The sequence below is a fragment of the Falco peregrinus genome, chromosome 1, assembly GCF_023634155.1.
Source record: "Falco peregrinus isolate bFalPer1 chromosome 1, bFalPer1.pri, whole genome shotgun sequence".
Lineage (NCBI taxonomy): Eukaryota > Metazoa > Chordata > Aves > Falconiformes > Falconidae > Falco > Falco peregrinus.
The window spans coordinates 78,225,622-78,240,196 of NC_073721.1; the positions used below are offsets into that span (position 1 = coordinate 78,225,622).

A 14,575-nucleotide genomic window follows, 5' to 3' on the forward strand; every position below is an offset into this window, starting at 1 on the left:
ATAGATTCAGCTCTGCCAGAGCGTTATTACAGAGGAGTGCAAACAGCTGAAAGATTCCTGCCACTGTTCTCCAGCCTGGTTCAGCAGAAGCACCAACCTCTTTGCAGCAAACTCATCCTTCCTGGTAGCAGGTCTGTTTCCCTCTGGTCTCTGCCCGCACAAGCAGCCCAGAGAGCTCCAGGCCTCCATGGCCACCATTGACGTGCATGTTTCAAAGCAAGGACTGTGGTGTCCCCCGAGCACAGCCCTGGGTGGTGTGTGTTAGCACTCTCACATCTGCACCGTCCCCTTTTACTAGGCACAATCTCAGACCAGCCGGCTCCTAGCATAGGTCTCTATTCTCAGATAAGCCCGGGATGGATGCCCTGAAGAAGGAACAGGGCCGGTATTTGCCTTTGACCTCCCCTGGAAGAGCAGAAGCAGCATTCGCTCTACACAGTCCTGTTAAGAAAAATTCAGGTCTTCCATTTTAATCTCTAAATACAGACACGACTCTCACTCCTTCCAGCTCCAGGGGTGAGACTTGGAAGGGTGAGGCTTGGAAAGAGCTACCACTGCAGGGTGTTGCCCTCAGGGAGGACACGAACATGCATGGGCGGCCGGGTGGGAGGAACTGGCTGAGCCACAAAGCCGGGAGGGCTGGCTGGTGGGGAGCTCCGTACCAGGGAAGGCCCTGCCTGCTTCCACACAGTTTGTTTAAAAACAAAACCAGAAAACCACAACAGGTCCTGGGCTTATAATGTAAAAAGGCATTAGGAGCTTGAGTCTCATTCTGGTTTAATGTCTATGAAAATTTGGGACAAATTTTTCTGCAGACCAGTAGGAGTCTGTCATTGAGTTCAAATCAGGCAGTTCAGGTTGGAAGGGCCCCTTTGGAGGACATCTGTCCAGCTGCTGGCTGACAGTAGGGATAGGGACAGTTTTGATCAGGTTCCTCAGGCCAAAACCCCTTGATTCCACTAACACTTGCTTATACATCCTATCTGCTGGCTTGAGACTGGCTTGTGTTTTTACCACATTTTAGTCACATAGCGATGCAGAAACCACTGCAGCTCTTCCCAGCTAAGGAGTCAGGTTCTGTTTTATTTTTTCCCCTGGTTTATATAAAAATGGCTATTGGTAAGAGCCCAAACTGTCCTCAGCTCCACCAGAACAATGGCTATTGTTCTGGGAAAAAGCAAGTCACGCTGAGCCCCATTATGCTTGGGCCACATTGTCTTTGATAAAAATAACCCAGTGCTATTCTTTATAAAACATGCTCTGAGCTCCTCATGAAGGACAAGGTCTTTTGATAAAAAAAACATGCCTGAAAGACAGTATCTGCTGTAGCATGGCCTCATAGCACCACAACTAAAATACTAAAAAACTAAACTAGAACTAAAATACCGCTGGTGACCTCTTCTCATGGTACCCGGTTTGCATTGGAGATCTCCTGGCCAAACAGTGTGCCGGGTCTGCACTGCCTGGGGACCAGGTGAGCTGGTGGTCCTTCCCTCACAGCCCTCTGGCTTTGCCAGGAGTCCTGTGCTTTGTGACTGCTCGTGCTAGAGTTCATGGACCATGCAAGGGAAAATATGATGTCTGGCTCTCCATCATGCAGTGCTGGGTGGGATAAGCAGCATTTTGGCCAAGCATTGAGACCAGGCGAAAGGAAAGACGTGGAGAAGGAGAGGTTGTAAAGAACCACAGAAAGGGAAGGAGGAAGGACATATTGGGGCCATCAGGTTACGTGGTCCCAATGGGAAACTTAGCGATGTTTGGGTCTGTCTGGTTTTAGGAATGAAGTCCTGCCTTCTCCATGGAAACTTATGACTATGTGGAAAACATCTGCTCTGTGTGAAAGCAGGTTTCTTGCCTTCAATGTTTGAGTAAGACCTGGGTCTCTCCCCTGTATGTTCACAAGATGGACAACATCTCCTGCTGGTGCAAGACTGGTGGCCATGTGTCCTGCTGGTAGATTGGGTAGGGAAAGGGTCTGGTGGCAGATGGAGCTGCTTGCTGCCCTTGCCCTGCACCATGGTAAAGAAGTAAAACTGGAAAAACACAGCAGCAGTGGCACAAGGGATGGAAGCAGGAGGGGTTTGATGGGGAGATTAACGAGGGAGCATGCAGAGAGACACTGTCTAAAGTGATGTGTCAAGAGAAGCTGAGGAGGACACAGGCTTCTTACAACCTTGCAAGACTCTTCTAGCCAGGCTTTGAAAAGGGTACGGAGGAAATAGCTGGAATTTAACGCTTGGCATGCCTACATTCTATACAAGAAGTAGCATTTTTGTCTTTGCTTGTAAAGAAAACAAGCCATTTAAAACAAAGGTTTAAATGATTGAAAAATCTCTTCTGGGCATACTTTGTGGGTGTCTGGTAAGTGGCAAATGAACCATTTTGATAGCATAGCATCTTCCCCCACTGTATTTTAAAAGGCATAGAGGCTGCTACTCGCAGGAAAAATTGCCTGAGGGAAATGACAAATAACTGATAGATTGAAAGGCTTATGTCAAAATCCTCCCTCGCTTTCTCCCAATGCAATGTCACAGAGAGGTCAGAAATAGGGCTGGAACACTCTGAGGGTCCTAAGGACTTTGGATGTTGTCTCTTTGTCCTACAGTTGGCAGATTCAAGCTTCCAGTGAAGTGTTTCTAAAATTGCTGTTGTGTTGATGTCAATACAATCCCCCAAAGCAGAAAATAGGACACACTCAAGCAAGCAGGCAACTTTCCAAAGAGTCTGGCCTCTTTACATCATTTCCTCCTCATAACTCATCCTGCGTGTTGTACCTCTGATTTGCACATCTCCGGCTTCCTTTAGATAAGGGGGAAATTCTTCTGGTGTCACATGAACTTCTTCAGTTTTATCGCCAATCTCTCTGATAAGGGCTCACATGAAGCAATCCTTGCCATGCTCACATTCCAGTCTTCTCACAGCAGAACATGGAGCTTTCCCACCTTATAAGGATGAGTTTCACTGCTCGTCTGAAAGTTGCTGCAACTGCTTTAAAAGATTGCACAGCCCACGTGTTGTGAAAGGAATCGTACCTGTACCGGCCTTTCTGGATTAGCTGGCTACCTGCTGCTCCTGGGATGCTGTTTTGTGTGCCTGAGCAAAAGGTTTTTGTAAAGCTATATTATATACTTTTATTTTTTGTAGATAGATTTTTGTCCATCTACCAGCCTAAGCTAATGCTGGCTGTAGTTAATGCAGCAAGTCGGAAAATTTCTGCAGTGAATCAGAAATCTGTTTCGTAAATAGGGAATTCACTTTCCCCAAAGCCTGCTCTCCTCACTGGTGGTTGAACTCCTGAGGCTCTAAATGCATGTCTGCTACTGGTGCCTGAAAAACAAGCATGCTAATGTGCTTCTATCTAGAAGAACCCCAAAGAGTTCCTTTTTCACTGTGCGTGAAGAAAATTGGAATGTAAATGTATTAACAAAATAAGCATTGGCATTTAAAATGAAGCAGAGAAACCAGATGCTCCATCTCCTTCTTTATGCAAAGCAAGAAGTAACTGTCCCAAGGAACACCGAACAGTCCCTGTTGTAGGGAGACCAGGCTGCCTTTTCAGACTTCTATGCAATAAAATGAACACTTTAAAATACACCAAATAAGCAGTTCAGCCTTTTAATTTTCTTTCTTTTTTGTTTTGTTTCCAGTTTTCAGGTTAGAAGTCCTTGTTCTACTCACAGAAAAAAATATCTGCTTTGGGAACCAAGGACTAGGGGGGAGAGGAAAGGCTCCCTCTTTGGCAGCTTATTTGAACATCCCGGCTGCAGCGATGAGTGATGCACTATGACCGTTTCATCATGAGCTGGGCTGTTCTCACGAGGTTTCCTATTTCTCACAAGCCTCCCCGCTCGCAGCAAGGAAAGCTCAAGGGCAGAGCTGTGGAGCGCGCCAGGCTGCCCTTCCAGTGCTGGGTGGACGCTGGGCTGCGCAGTGCTGTCCTGAGAGAGCTCAGCCGGTCCCTCTTTTCTTCCTCTCTGCGTTTTCCTTCCACATCCACCTGTGTGAGGCAACTCAGTAGGGAAGGTCAGGAAGGGCCAAGGACAGACCTGGGGGGTTACACTGAACAGCAAGGAGGCAGAAGGGTCATCTCTGGGTGGGAGCAAGAGCGGATCAGAGAGGTTGGAGGCTTGTGTCCAATTCCAACTGCTTCAGCCAAAGATGTGACGCCAGGAGAAGGGTAAGTTATTTTTAATTAAACCAACAACAGGGAAGGACCCATGATATTGTTCTTGAATGGGAACTATTTAAAGGAATAAATCATCACCATGGAAACGGGGAGCTTTGCCAGAGCCAAGCAGGAAATGAAGTTCAGTGAGAGATGCCCGAGGAATTTTCAGCCATGGTATCAGCAGTAACCGCTCCTTTTGGGGTTGCACCTTTGGGCTAAGGGACCCCAGGTTGCCTTCTTGAGCCCACAGAGCATGTGGGAATCAATCGACCTAGGCGCTTGTGGTAGGGTGCAGCACCTCTTCAAGGTTACCCACCGGCACCACGTACACCTGAGGTGGGATGCGAGAAAGAACAGACCCTTTGACAGAGCCTGCAAAAGGGCTTTAGGAAGTAAAATTAACTACACATGGATTAGACCAAAATGAATCCAGAGGGCCTGAAAGCCTTGAAATGTTGTTATCAGCCTGGCTGCTCCTGTAAGTCCTGACTAGATCCAACGGCCTGCTCTTTATCTTGAAGTCCTAAGAGGCAAAGACAAGAGTTTAGCTGAAGGCAACAATCCCTTCATCCCATTTAGGAGTTTCTTAGGTCGCCCACACTCATTCTACCACTAGGGAAGATAGAGACACCCCATTCTTGGCTGTTGCAATTGCAACAAATCTCCTTATTGCATAGGGTGGGTTATAGAGCTTACATAAACCTATCAGCACCTAGCCTTCCTCCCTGTGCTGTCAGGGAGGCTGACTCCTCAATAGATCGTTTCATGCAGTATGGTTTTGGCCTTTTTTGAGCCATTTCCGTGCTCAGGAGTCCAACCTGGGCAGCTATCATCTCCTCCACTGCACTTGAAGCTAAGCAGGCTGTATGGGCAGCTGCTTCGTGTTGTTCTTTGTTGGGTGCCTTTTCAATGCAATTCCAACCATGGTTGGGTGTGCAAGCAGAACCAAATTTGAAGGTACAGAAAACCCAGAAAAGAAAAATCCAGTTGTATAGAACAAGCTGAAGAAGTGACAGCAGCAGTACTCCAGGCAACAATACGGTGGCAAGAAGGCTTAGGGAAGCCTGAAGGAGCAGCACCACCAATCTGAGAGGAACCAGCAGCCACCATCTTCACTTGAGAGCAAGTGCATTGCTTGTCTGGCCTCCTTGACACCCTAGTATTTCATTTTGTAACAAGAAACTCCATCACTTGTGCATGAAAGCCAGTCAGTCTGTAGTGAGGGTGCTGGTGACCTCAGAAGTGACCTCAGTTTAAGTGGCAGTCATCTGCCTGCGAGTCAGCCCGGAGGCTTGCTGTCATGAACATGTGTCTGTAGGCACTTTGAAATCCATCTCGAGCAGCAGCTCTTGGCTGTGATGGAAGAATGTTCTCTGTGGTCAACACTTTCATGGGATCTAATGGCACTCACAGATCCCAGGATTAGTCCTCAGTAGGTCAGTCCTCCAGGTGGATTGAAGCAGAGCTGGGGAACCTGCTGCATCTGAGAAGCAGCTGGGTTTTTAGGTGCCTAAATGCAGAGGGGGTGTCTCTACTTCAGTGATCTCATTGTGTATCTCCTCTTCTTTTATGGGAGCAGCAGCCCTACAAGCACCCTGGGGTCACACCACACCAGAGTGCCTGCGTTGGTCCTCAGGGTAGCTGGGCTGTCGCCAGACCCAAGCCAAGAAGGCAGCAGACCAGACGGAGGCTAATATTACTCTTCCCAGAGGTTCAGTAGGTCACTGCTTCATCCTGTGAGCAAGTCCAAATTTCAGGGCAGTGAGAGAATTGTTTACATTGGCTACTTGTATGAATGCTGGGGAAAAAAAAAAAAAAAAAAAAGATTATTATGGGACTTCTGTTCTTTAATTCCAAAAAGAAATCAAACATGTCTAGACTGTTGCATGCACGTGGCTTTCTTCCAGGCTTCTCCCACCTGGAGTAATAAGCAGGCTGGAAATTCTCCACAAAAGAGTTTTCAACAGCCATTTAAAAGCGCTCTCAGCCCCATGCACACTAGCCGGTATCGACCAGCCAAATCCTATTAGGAGGCAACATCAAATAGGGAAAAAGCGCCCAGGCACAGGTCACGGAAAGCCTCAGTGGTTTCCTCTTTCCCTTTCCACAGAGGGAGACTGAGGAACCAGACGACAGCTCGCCCACGGCCAGGGCACGGGCAGCGCAGGGGGGGCTGCCTGCCTTCCTGCAGGGGGGCTGCAGAGCGGCAGCCACGCACTTGCCCCACGGGGGACACGTGTCCCTCCTCCAGCCACAGCCCCATCCCCAGGGGCTCACCCTGGCACCCAACGATGTGAAACAGGGCTGCAGTTCATGTGTGGGGTTTTTATCTGGTGAACTCGAAATCGCTGCTGACAAGATGTCAGAGCTGGTCGTGGAGAAATACATTTTCCCTGTAGCTAGGAGGCTGCCCAAGTCCAGACTTCATTCATATCAGCTCACTGAGGAACTGCGATGGCAGAGGTGGGGGAGGACCAGCAGCGGGTGCTTGGCCCTTGCAGCCCATCCAGCCTGTCCTCTCCAATGAGGCTGACAGCCAGGGAGGGCTGTGGGAAACAACTAGCAGTAGGGACAAGGGAATCGCCGTGCTGATTGAAGCCTGAGGTCTACCTCATGTGGCAGGAGCCCTGTGAGGCGGTTCAGAGGGGAATGGAGAACTGTGCGGTCAAGCAGACACAGACTGTCACATACCTGAAGTCAGTCTTGGCCTTGTGTGAGGTTTGCTGAATCTCCTGAACACTGGAGCTCAAGCTACCGTGACCTTTGTTGTGTTAAATCTTCTCGCCAAGGGTAACCAGTCCCAGACTTTTCATTCTTTCCCCTCATGTTGCAGGCAAGATCCTTTTTAACTCAGTGCTGTAGACATCTGTTCAGCAGAGGCTGGGGTGAGACACCAAAGTACCTGCATAACCAGTCAGAGATGGGAACAACCGCAGGAGCTGGCTCCAGAAAGCTCCAGAGCCTCATTCCCTCCCTTTTCTTAACAGATCTATAGGGCTACCTTTAACTGGCTTCCCTGCATGCCCTTACTCACAAAGCCTCAACATTTTGCCATCATCACCATCACCCAGCCTTTCCAGAGCTGCCAGGGACATGGGTAGAGGGTTTAGCCCCATGGGGGGAAGAGGGCCAGAGAAAAAGGCAGTGGCTTCCACACTGCTTCAGTCCAAAAAAGTCCAGATCGTGTAATTTCATGGATGTGATGCCAAAGACAAATATTTGAGAGGTTTTGAGAGATCTGCTCCCACAAAGGTGAGGGGCTTCTGAACTCAGACAGCAAGTTTGGTCCCTGGATGAAATATTGCTTAGTGCTGGTGGAATGTTACTACACAGTAGTGGGGTGTAAGTAGGTCTAGATCATTGGATAGGAATCTTTCTAAAGCTATGAAGTTTGAAATAAACAGAGAGCTGGGGTCAGACTGGGTCAGTTCCCCAGGGCTCGGGACTATGGAGGAAGAACCCCCTGCTCAGGAAGGGGGTGCTGAGCCCATCTGCTGACAGCGTGCTCCACCTCACCTGCACAGACCTGGGGTCAGTCTGCATGGCTGAGGGCACCAGCCCTGCAGGTAGGTCATGCAGCTCTAGTCCTGCAACTACACTTTACGGACCTGCTAGCAGCTTTTCATAAGGAATAAAGGTAGAGCTGATCTCTATTTGGTGTTTTCTGACTACATCCACCAGGCAGGCGAGGAAGAGGGCCTTGGACCATGCCCATGTTCATTGCCCGGACTCCACCTGAATGAGACGAAGGCCACCCCTGTCTTGCTTCACCACAAACCCACCTCTGGAGTGCCCAGGCTCAACACTTGGCCAGCAGTGCTGTATTTCCCAACAATCTGCACGCTACAGCCTGAGCACACAGCCCTCTGTCTCCCAGCTGGCTGCAGCAGAGGCACCATGGCGCGCAGGCTGCAACGCGCCTGGGGCGAAGGGGGCTGCCTGCACAGGTCAGCCACTGCCCGAGCACCAGCACAGGTGCTGGGGCAGGACCCCCCAGCCTGCCTGCCCAGGAGAAAAGAGAGGACCGCTGCTGCTCCTTCAGCATTGCGCACAGGCTGGTGTCGCTGCACCCACCCTGATACTGATCCACCATGCCAGCGGTCTGAATCTCTCCCCCCTTTAACTACTGCAGCTGAGTAAAAGCACAAGCAGCCACCTCTCAGCAGGCCCCAGTCGGGCCCTGTGCCCGGGAAAGCCAGGAGCCATCCTCCCCAGCCACCTGTGACCGCAGTGGTCCCAGACGCGCTGTGCTGCCCTGGGGGTACTGCCTGGGGGTACTGCCTGCCTCCCGGGGCCAGCGTGTTACTAAACACTGGGGAAGGCTGGCCAGGGCAGGAGGGAGGGACAGGAGTCCTTTCTCTCCCAAGGGATGCTCATACCTGGAGTTTTTCTCCTCCTACAGCTGGGCCAGCTCCTCTGCTGGGGCAGGGACCATCCCATTCGGCAGCAACTGGGATCTCTGACACAGGAGGAAGACGCAGACCACAGATGGGCTGTGCAGGAGCAGACGTTTCCCATCTGGCAGAGCCGACAGCTCTTAGGCGGATGGATAACACTGTGGTTACACAGATACGCCATGTCCAATCAGCTATTCATATATAATTCAAGATGTATGTGGTGACATGCTTTAAGCCCTATAGAAGAATCCAAGATATGTATGAGATTACCAAGTACTTACTTTAACAGGTTATCCCAACCCACTGCCTCGGTGGCATGCTTGTGCTTTGCGCTAGCGACATCCCCGCATCCAGCATCGCTTTGCCGCCACTGTAGTGTTTCATGGCTAGGCACAACCTGGACAGAACAAGGCAAGGAACAGGCAATTATCATCATTATCTAAAAATTATTTCTCTGGGAAGCTGAGTAATTTGATCAGATACTTCCATCTTCTTCTTCTGACTGCCCAGGGCCAAGCACATTGCTTTCCTCACCAGCAGGATGTGGCCTTGTTAATATTACAGGAGTTATAAAAGGATGAATGAGTGATACCTCATATCATTCCATTTCCTCCATGGAAAAAAATAATTAGATTTATTTAAGAAAAGAAGAACAACATATTATTCACCACAGAGCACTCCACCGAAAAGGTTACAGAGCAAGGGAGAAAAACCAAGCCCTAGAGTCAGCTCTTTGAGTTAAAGTAATGCAATTTCTCCAGGAACATTCATAGATCTCTCACTAATGCTAATTCAGCCTCTTCCTCTGTTTATGCAATGATGAATCGTCTGACTGATTAAACTGGCTCCCCCATCATACTTTTCATGAGAAGGGAACTTAAATCAGTTTGGTTTGTTGAAGTTAGTCAAGTACCACCATAAACAAAATCCAAGGTTTTGGAGAAAAATCCTCAAACTGCTACTTTTCAGAGATGAACCGATGAAGTGTATAATGACCTTGGTGAACATGACCATGACTGTTTGGTGAATTAGTTTATTATTTCTCCAAGCATTTGAATGCTGCCATGAAAGCATCACACAGAACAGATTCTGCAGTCAAAATTTCTGTATATCCCGCCCTTCCTCAGTCTGTTGCCATATAGAACTGAATGCCCCCATGGATTATTTTCCAGAGAACTGTCTGTGTTCATAGATTTGTAAGCATCAGTTAAAGGTTGGACTAACAAGAAACGGCATGGTCTCAGTGCAGTGCTCTGAGGAGCCCCTTGGAGACAGGAATCAATGATGTTATGATCAAACTTGGACTGTTACTGACCTTTTTCCCACCTCCTCTTCTAGTCATCATTTAGCACTGCTGAAACTCCTGCTGCTGTCCAGCAGGGTGCTGCCAGTGTGGCTGGCTCTAGCTGCCCGCTCGGTGGATACAAAGGGTGGGGGAACAGTGAAAAGAAGCTGCAAAAAAGAAGAATCACAACCTGCCTTAGTTTTGTCTCTGTATACGAGCAAATACGGCTTTCACACTAATCTAAAAAGCAGGCAACTGGACCAGCCAGCTATAGTACCTTAGGAATGGCATGTGTAGGTTTAATGTAGCTTCTGATGGATGCACGTAGCCTTGTTACCTGAAATGACATTTGAAATGCTTTTTCAGGAGTTCCTCTCTCCGCTTGCCTCTCCAGTACATCAGGCAGGTGCAGGTTCACATCTGCAGAGCACTAGGCATTGCACCATTAACTTCCAGCTAGAAACCGGGCTGTTTAATACAAGATTTACAGGGACAAATGCCTGTACTGCTCATGTCCCCATGGTACACCCGCCGAAGAGTCAGCATCACGCAGCCACCCAGCCACAGCGCTGCAAGCAAACTTGTATCTTTGTGAGAAACTCCCAGGTCTGACTTGTGCTGGGGCAGCCAAGGTGATCAACAGCACGGCAATTAAATGCAAGAATTGTAGAAACTGCTTGGAGCCTGATTTCATTTAATTATGCTAAAAGATGTTAGGAAAAGGTAACATTGAGCTACCTGTTTTACACCCCTCAAACATACAGATTCCTGCTTTTCTGGGGTTTGTTTTCTTCCCATAGCCAAGTCCCCCAGGTCTACGTGCTTATTCCAGCCATGACATGAGATCCATGGTTTATGTCTCCTCTTACTCCATGATCTCGCCCCCAGCCCCGTGCTGCCGGTGCCTCCCCACACTGCTTCACTAAGGGGAGGAGATCCCCGTGGCCTGTCGGCACAGCAAGGTGGCACACCTTGTCCCCAAAAGCTGGGGGTGAAGCAGGGCGCGGCATTCCCATAACCAGCTCCCAGCAGCCAGGGCCATCTCAGGACTCGCACAGCTCCTCTCGCAGAAGGCTGTTAAGAAGCCAGCACAAGTGGCAGGTGAGTAAGAAGAGATAAAGCCTCGTGGTTCATCTTTTATCCAACAGCTGCTTTTCTCAGGAAATAGGGCCAGATTTGGCCTAAATGAGCACTTGTTTGGTCCCTGGTAACAAGCAATATCCAGGTGCTTCAGCATCACAGATGCTTTCATTTGCCAGCATCAGCCCTGTTCCTTTTTCCGTCCTTCCCGACCCACTGAGAGGCTCCTGCTTGTGCTGCCTCGAGAGTCACGGCTGTGCTGTATAGATCAGCTATTTAATCTTCGACAGGCCAAGGCTTCCAAACACCGGATCCTTTTATCACGTCTAGGATGTAAAAGATAGGGGTTCCTGCACCCTGCAAGCCAGTGCTGTACGTGCAGTAGTACAGCTTTTCCATACGCTTGGGTTTAGCACATGAGGACAGCTCTGCTGTCCTCACAGTAAGCAGGCACCGGCTTTGGGGCTTAACTGATGCTGCCACAGCAGGCGTGTTTAAACAGAGCGGCATCTGTGTGCATAAACATAGAGCTATACATTTTCATAGAATACAAACATACACAGGCAAACAAAACCAACCTAAGGCATTTGAATGCATAAAGCATTTTTCCCGCTTCCATCTACCCTCTGGAGGGCTGAAGCCTGTGCTGCATTCCATCTCCCCAGACCAGGCACAGTCCTGGGGGCCTCAGCAGGGACCCCTGGCACAATGCCTCAGCGTGGTCAGACCCCCAACCTGCTCTGAGCATCCAGCCCCGTGCCTGGCAGCGACCTGAAACCCAGCCCGGCTGGGAGGGCAATGGCACCCCGCTGGGGAGCCACCACAGCAGCCTTGTGACACGTCACAGGCTCTACCAGCAGCAGTGGTTGTCACTTGGGCGTCAGGACTAAGGAGACCAAACCTTTGCGAGGCTGAGCCTGGCTGCTGATGGCACCTCTGGGCATTCAGCACTGGTTCACTGCCCACGGTGCCGTTCTCTTGAGTGATACTCTTGGGCTGTTAATCTGTGTCTGAGTGGTAGGTAGAGACGCCCAAGTCTTTTGCTCAGCTCCTGTATGGCCCACGGGTGCTGCGATGGTCTGGGGTGCCCCCGGCAACAGGGCCTGATCCAGGGCGGGCTGCTCAGCACGACGGGCTGCGGAGCCCCGTCCCCGCTGCTACCTTTCCTGCTTGTAATACAGGCTGCAAAGGACATAGTTATGCTTCCATGTGTTGCCCAAATATTAATAAAGATATTAATAGATATATCAGTACCTGTTTCAGGCTCTGCTGTCCACTGAAAGTGTCTCTAATGATTCCCTGCTTAGGGTTAACGTTGGTTAATGCTGAACACACTGAACGCACATTGCTCTGGTTTAATAGGCAATGCTTGGACCTTTCAACCCCCCAAAACAACTTCAACCTCTCCAGGAGCCCAAGCATCACTGCAACTTCTACATTTATCAGGCAAACCTGAAATATTGTAAAATATGCTTAGCTCAACACAGTTCATTTTCTACACCATTCCGTATCAATTTGTTTAATTAGCCATGATGGTATTTTCTTGGGTTTTTTTAGTTCGTCCCGTATCAAACCTTCCATCATTCTGCTGGGACAGAAAGCAAGCAAACAGGACTGGAATTAGGTCATCCCATTTCCACAGCTGCTTCCCAGTCCCCAGAGGTCCCCTGAGCTCCAAGACTCATTAATAACCCCCCACCAGCACTCTATTAGCAGTTCAGAGATCTCTCCGTGTGGTTAGCTGAAAACCCCTGAGCGCAAATTATCCACTCCTGGTGGTTTGAAGATACCCAGCAAGAGCACCAGCTGCTGAGCAGCTTTCCTGCGGCGGGGGCATCTCACCCAGGGACCTGCACACCTGCCGCGCGCTGCTGCCCACGCTGTGCTGCCGCAGACAGACTGCGCTTTCAGCTAATCCTGGGCAGAGAACAGGTTCCTTCTGATCTGGATTTAACTGAACACTCCTTCTTGCCCTTTATTATTTCTTTTTTCCTTAGGACCTTTGTTTCCCTCATTACTTCCCCACATTTTCTCATTTCTAATTCATATTTATTGCAGTGAACTTCCCCTTGTCATTGTTTGCTAATTATAAATATGTATTTTATGACTGCATTTACTGCCCCCGAACCCCAGCTCATTTGCAAACAACCAGCACCCCACTCTCTTAGTGTGGTTTTTAGACTTTCTGGGAAAACATCCTAAATAAACCCATTTTAAATCAGAGCTGGAAGGAAAGAAGCCACAGCTACGCTGGCCAGCTGCATTATATGCTGCTACCGGCAGCAGTGAAACGGGGTTTTCACATCCTGAAATCAAAAGCGAGGATGCCAAGTGGTGTCAGGGAGGGAGGGAAATGGAGTCCTGGTGCCTCCCCTCCCTCCCCAGGGCGTCACTCTTCCATAGGGCAATGCTTCTGTGGAAGAGCCTCCCCATTTCCTGGGGATGACAGAAGCCAGAGCACCCTGCTTCCAGCCTGGCTCCCACCAAACACGCCTGCTGCTCCTTCTGGGATTTTCCTTGCAAGTGAACAAGCACGCTAACCCAAGAGAAACCTGTCAGCTTTCCACCAGCTTTGGAAGTTGAACTGGTTCCCATGGGAAGCCCAGCAGCATGGGACTGCCTGCCTCCGTCCCGGAGGAGAGGTTTCCCCTCTGCAGCGGTTTCATGGTAGCAGATCTCAGCTACTAATGAAACCATCAGCCTCCTTCTTACTCAGAGTTTGCAGTTTAAAATGTTTTTTTCCAACTGCACACAGATGAACTTCTTTTCAGGCGGCGTACTGGCTGTATAGTATGATCAGCTGAGGAATTCATTTGGTTTAAACTTCACGAAGTGTAATCAGCTAAGCAACACACTGACTTCAAGTTCTGTAATCATTTTCATCTGGCAAGAGTAAGACTGAAGTAGATTTGCCCTTGGGCTGGGAACAAACACTGACTTGGGAAACTGCAGCATAAAATTGTTAGAAACATGAAAAGTATTTCAGGCCCAGCAGCAGGAGACCTCAAGACGGGTCACTCAGACTGAAACCTCCAACGTTTGCACAGATTTTCAATTTAGAGAGTAGTGAAGAGATTAACGAGCCATTACTACTGCTGTCTGCTGCAATTTGTGCGTCTCTAGCAAGGTGATCTACTGTCCCAACATGTTCATTAACTGTGGGGAGGCTGGGCCAGAAAGATCTGTATCTTTAGCATCTATATCATTAGTGGAGGGAATGAGAAAGTATGCCCTTCCTGGCCAAATACGAGGGAGATGAAAGGTGAAGAGCCCTTGAGTTGGGTGACAAACTGCAAAAGTTTTGACTTTAAAAGTCTGTGTAAGTAAATAAAAATCTCCATCTAAGGCTGTAAATTGCTTCCAGTGTTCCTCAGAGGCATTATCCTAGTCAGTCAGCCATTCAGGAATTCAAAACATTGCTACAGACTTTCCCAGCTTAAAAATAGTTTCTTCCACATCATCAGAAACATGTATGAGCTAAAAAAAGCTTTTTTATGGAAAGACTGGAGATCTGTCCCATCAGACGTACTGAATCAACTCTCAGATCCCAGTCTGAATCAAAGGGCACGCAGGACTGCCGCCACCGTCCCCACGCAGCACCAGCAGCCAGCCCCCCTGCAAGGAAAACCTTGGGAACACCGGGAG

General features: G+C 49.2%; 1 long non-coding RNA gene across 1 annotated transcript; it reads right to left on the bottom strand.

Annotated features, from left to right (window-relative positions):
- Nucleotides 1–983: 983 nt before the first annotated feature.
- Nucleotides 984–8,977, bottom strand: LOC114010298 (uncharacterized). The gene is made up of 3 exons (XR_008745469.1): nt 8,847–8,977; nt 6,860–7,070; nt 984–5,966 (listed from the first exon to the last, which is right to left on the bottom strand). It is a non-coding gene; the product is annotated as an uncharacterized LOC114010298 (long non-coding RNA).
- Between the last annotated feature and the right edge of the window lie 5,598 nt (nt 8,978–14,575).